At 32.0% G+C, this 6,078-nt stretch overlaps 1 pseudogene; it reads left to right on the plus strand.

The window, feature by feature from the left end:
* Nucleotides 1-3,909: 3,909 nt before the first annotated feature.
* Nucleotides 3,910-5,751, plus strand: LOC145605498 (protein JINGUBANG pseudogene; annotated as a pseudogene).
* Nucleotides 5,752-6,078: the final 327 nt, after the last annotated feature.

Raw genomic sequence — 6,078 nt, forward strand, 5'->3', positions numbered from 1 at the left:
GTTAAAAACGCCTTTTAATATATTAGTATAGATTAGACCCTAATTCAATGCAAATACAAATATCGAATAGACACCCCTAGTAAGACCTATTAGGGGGTTTCGGTAAATAGTGAAAATATCTCTTATGAATTGGGTTTATTTATAGGTGTGTTCTCTTCAACGTATTGGACATGATAAAAATATAAATATAAATGTTTGCATTGGAAGTGGTTATTGCATTGGGAGTATGCAAATATTTTGATGAATGAGAATAATTACATCGAAAGTAGGTATGTATAAGAAAAATGTGTAAAAATAAGATATACACTAATTAATGACGAATCTATACTTGAATTTTTTTAAAAAAAACTACTCGTATCATACTTGGTTACATACATTGCAATTTAAGGTGCAATCTATTCACCTAAGGGTGTGTGTTCTATTCACCTGATTTTCATTGATCTGAACCTAACTGAACATATTAAAACTTATGTTATTTGTAATTCATACGTGGGTAGCTTTTATTAGAACTTATTAAACCTAAGCTGAACTTATCTAAACTTAACTAAACTTATCTGAATTTAATACACCTAAAATAAGTGAAAAATAAGGTGAATAGAATAGACCCTAATTTTTACTTATCTGATCCTATCTAAACTTATCTGATCATCTGAACTTATTAACCCTTATTAAAATTTAGGGTGTGTTCCATTCACCTGATTTTCACTTATTTGAACTTATCTCATCTTATCTGAACTTATCTGGTCTTATCTGAACTTATCAGAATGTATTAGCCCTTATCATAACTTATTTTAGTTGTAAATTGAACTTGGGTAGCCCTAATTAACCCTTATCACAACTTATCTGAACTTATTTTTCCTGAACTTATCTTATCTGAACTTATCTAAACTTATTAACCCTGATTTGAACTTATTTAATTTTTTTTTTTTTTGAAATAAGTGAAAATAAGGTGAACAGAACATGCCTTATTTTAGTTATAAAATGAACTTAGGTAGCCCAGATTAATCCTGATCACAACTTATCTGAACTTATATGAACTTATTTTTTCTGAACTTATCTTATCTGAACTTATTAACCCTTATCTGAACTAATCTGAACTTATTATCCCTGAAATAAGTGGAAATGAGTGAACAGAATAGGGCCTTGGTAAAATATAAATTGGTTGTAATTGTTAATTAAAAAAATACTTTTAAAATATTACTTGTATTAGGGTCTATTATGTTCATCTTGTTTTCACTTATTTCAGATGTAATAAGTTCATTGAACTTCAGATAAATTCATATGGGAAAAGTAAGTTCAAATAAGGTTATCCAATACAAATTACAACTAAAATTAATTGAAAAAACATAAGTTATGATTTACACAATATAAATTACAACTAAAATAAGTTTTAATAAGATGTAAAAATCAGATAAGTTTAGACTAGTTCAAATTAGTTAATAAGTTCATATAACTTCAGATAAGATAGGTTCAAATAAGTAAAATAAAATGAATAGAACACACCCTTACAATGCATAATACAATGTTGTTATAAATGTTTTTTTTTGGGGAAATAATAGATCTATTACTTTCATAATAAAATAAAAATAAATAAGATAAAAAAAATATTGATAAAAATTGAGTTTAGGAGGGAGAAATCCCTCCAAAACTTCTTTTTAGTATCGGTACTAGATAATAATTTTTTGGCAATACTGAAAGTACTTTATTTGTTTTTTTAATTCTAATAAATGAAAAATTCTTACGAATCTATAGTATTATATAAAGAGAAAGGGTGCAACTCAAAATAAAAAATATAAAGTGAAAGGGATTCTTGGGTGATAAATTTGCTTTTTCCCAAGATGCCCTTCTCAATTTACAAAATTACCTCTTTTATTAACAATTAAAAATTAAAAATTATATTAAAGGGCTTTTTAGGTGATAAATTTACTTTTTCTCAAAATGCCCTTCCTAATTTACAAAATTACCTCTCTTATTTACAATTAAAAATTATATTTTTTTAAAAAAATTATTTATCATAACTACCTATAATAACTGCTCTACTTCCTCAACATAAATTTAAATCATCAATTGTTCTCACTCTCCGTACAAAATAAATAAAAAAATAAAAAAATGCACTTGATTTATTTTTTTTATGGGAAAAAACTCCTAAATTTGCTTATTTATGTTTTTTTTTTCTTTTTTCTTTCTCATGCTTTTAATAAAAATTTTATCTGTATTATTAGTTTCACAACTCCTAATACACATGACTGGTGTTTTTTTTTTTTTTAAAGTACAAGCAACCAACTAAAAACCTTACTACGAGTAAAATTTAGAAAGTATAAATATAAAATAAAAAAGGAGGGAGATTGATAGTGGTTTTTGCTTTTATAATAGTTTTAGTTATAGATATGTATATAGATGGTTAAAATAAATTAAAATTTACTACTCGTATAATTTATAACTTTATTTTATGTAAAATAATATTTCAAGTTTTTGGCGAGCTAGTGAGCTTTACAAATTTTGTATGAGCTGTTTCACTCGACTCAGCTCATTAATATCTCGAATCCAATTCTAATTCATATAAACTTAAATCTTAACCAAACAAAGGATTACAAACGATGTCAAAAAAAAAAAAAAAAAGTACAGATCCTTTATTTCGTATATTAAGCTCATGAAAAAAACACAAATGTTTTAAAAAATCCGGTTTACATTAACTTATGAACGGCGGATTGGCGGCAACAAATGGAAAAGAATTTTGTCACCAATTTCATTCATACGTCACACATTTCATTTCTTCTCTCTTCTTCTTTTTTCTCTCTCTTCCTCATACTTTACTTTCTCTCTTCCATTTTGACTTGATTTTCTTCAATATTTTGTGATTTGATCTGATTTTCTTCAATTTTTAGTGCTATGATCTGATTTTCGACCTTCTTTTTCACTTGCGGACTTGTTTCTTGCTAATTTCAGGTTTGTTACTTAATTTTTTGTGCATTTTTGTTGGTTTTTAGTGGATTTGATTCGATTTTAGGTTTTTTTAATTTTGTTCTTCTACTCTTTTGTAGTGCTTATTTACTACTAAATTCTGCAATGGTGAAGAAGAAGAGTAAAAATTTGGAGTTATAGTTAGATGATGTTGATCTCAGTGTAGGTTGGGTCACTTTTGTGAAAATTTGGGTTATTTTTGAAAAAATAAAACAAAAAACTAATGAGATTATGGAAATTTTATGTGAAAATATTGGTCACTTTTGAGGAAAAAAAAGGGTCACTTTTGTGAAAAAAAAAGGGTCACTTTTGTAAAAAAAAAAGGGTTCACTTTTCTAAAAATATGAGTCACTTTTGTAAAAAAAAGGGTCACCTTAATGAAAATATTACTGTTCACACGCGCAAAATGACGATGTACAATAAAATTATTGTAAACCGGGGGCATGCAAAAGTTTTTGTGAAAAAAATATATCTTGACCAAATTTATTTTGACTAGTTCGATTTAATTTATCACATGGTTTTTTGTCGTCCCATCAACACCCCTCCATAAGAACATCTCATAAAAATTGCTCACATCTTCACTTCTCTTAAACTAATCCAATAATGGATTAAAATCCATATTCATTATTATGGGTATATATAATCCAATATCCATACAAAAAAGATGTACTACACAATCGAATATATTGGCCTGAAAATTCTCCAAAATCCAGCGATGTGCAAATAAGCACGTCCATTCAATTATTTTTCCTACCAACATTTATATGATCTCATCAACATATCTAATTATTTGTAAAATGAGAAATTAAGATTTTATTTAATAATTATAATAATTATAATAAAATTAAAATAACGCGTCCTCCACCCATATTTTACGGGGATTATTTTTATAAGCTAATTAATTTAACTAATTATAAAATCTATACGTGTCACCAACTAAATGAATATTTGATATTTTCTATATTTATACCAATTCTCTCTCCCGCCTTTTCTCCCTTTATCATCCTAACTACTTCTTAACCACCTTCTCTGTCTTTCAACAACCATCTCTTTCTCCTCTCTTTTCTCTTTAAAAATAACTATACTAATTTATTTCTCCATTATTTTTTATTTTATTTTATTGTTTTTATTTATTTATTTATTTGATGATTGATTTATAATTTGGTTTTTTTTCTTGGGAGAGGAAAAAGGGAGATAATATCACAAAAAAAAAGAATAGCAAGAAGTATGTATCATCATTCTCCCAATATGGTGGTGCATTCTGATCCAAACATTCCGAGGATGAGCGCGGACGGGAGCGAGTGTATTGCTCGACAAAGTAGCTTTTCGACGATGGGAGGGAACTCGTTCATCGACGAAGCACCAAAGATGAGCGCGGAGATGTCTCCTATGATGATGTCCCCTTGGAATCAGGTGTCCCCTTTTGCCAAATCCCCTTGGTCTCAACAATCTGATGATTCCGGCCAGCTTAGCTCGCTTATCGGATCGCTTGTCCGTGAAGAAGGCCACATTTACTCCTTGGCTACCAAGGGGGACTTGTTGTATACAGGGTCCGACAGTAAGAATATTCGTGTTTGGAAAAATCTTAAGGAATTTTCCGGGTTTAAGTCCGCTTCTGGATTGGTTAAGGCTATTGTTATAGCTGGTGGGAAGATTTTTACGGGTCATCAAGACGGTAAGATCCGAGTTTGGAAGGTGTCACCTAAGAATCCTAGTATCCATAAACGGTCAGGTTCGTTGCCAACATTGAAGGATTTGTTTAAGGCGTCAATTAGGCCAAGCAATTATGTTGAGGTGAAGAGGCATCGTAGTTCGTTGTGGATCAAGCATTCGGATGCTATCTCATGCCTTAGCATGAACGCCGAACAAGGGTTATTATACTCGTCTTCGTGGGACAGGACGTTTAAGGTTTGGAGGATATCCGACTCCAGGTGCCTGGAGTCGGTAGCTGCCCATGAGGATGCGGTGAATTCCGTGGTGACGAGTTCAGAGGGTACGGTTTTTACAGGGTCTGCAGATGGAACAGTGAAGGTGTGGAGGAGAGAAATGCAGGGGAAGGTTACGAAGCATTTCTGCATACAGACACTTCTGAAGCAGGAATGTGCAGTTACTGCCCTCGCCGTAGACCCAACAGGATCCATAGTCTACTGTGGTTCAAGCGATGGGATGGTCAATTTCTGGGAGCGGGAGAAGAATCTTGCACACGGTGGAGTCCTGAGGGGTCACAAGTTGGCAGTTCTGTGCCTGGCTGCTCGAGCTAGGCTCGTGTTTACAGGATCAGCTGATAAGACAATCTGTGTGTGGCGCAGGGAAGGAACAATTCATACCTGCCTGTCTGTTTTAACCGGCCACAACGGACCTGTTAAATGCTTGGCTGTAGAGGATGACGAGGAGGCTAAAGGTCAACGGTATATTGTATACAGTGGAAGCCTTGACAAGTCTGTGAAGGTATGGAATGTGGCAGATCAGGAGGGAATGCATTTGATGCAGCAGCAGCAGGTGATGGAGGTTAATTCTGCATCCGAATCATTGAGGTCTGACCGTAGCTACCAGTGACTGCGCGCATTCACCTGATCATTCATCGCCGCCTGTTATTTCACCAAGGTAAAGTCAGTCATTGGAAAGCCTGTCACATATCTAGCAGCGTGTCTGACAATTTGTAATTTATTTTTGGAGGTTTGCCTGAGGAAATGTATGTATGAGGGAGAAGGGTAAACGAAAGAAATTGTGATTATGGAGATATGGTTTTCGTGTACTTGGAATTTATCATTCTGATAGATAATTGTAATATGATTATATTGCTCTAAATTGTACTGTATGGCCTTTAAAAATGTCAAATGCCTTGTTAGTAATGTAGTTTTGATGATAATTTGGTTTCATTTTTATTTATTTTTGTTTTGGTCTATAAAGAACCTTAATGGTATAAGTTAGATAAGATTTGATATCACGTTTAGGTATTACCTCAAGACCGCTAACCAACTAAACTAGTTGTCCGCTACATCGGTTTCTCAAAATAAACTCCAAAAAATTGAACATTTACGTATCCAAATTATGACTCTTTAGGTAGTTTGATGATGAATATCCCTGCCCTCTCAATGGCTGCAAGACTGCAAATAA

Source organism: Chenopodium album, chromosome 22 (genome assembly GCF_948465745.1).
Source record: "Chenopodium album chromosome 22, dcCheAlbu1.1, whole genome shotgun sequence".
Taxonomy (NCBI): domain Eukaryota; kingdom Viridiplantae; phylum Streptophyta; class Magnoliopsida; order Caryophyllales; family Amaranthaceae; genus Chenopodium; species Chenopodium album.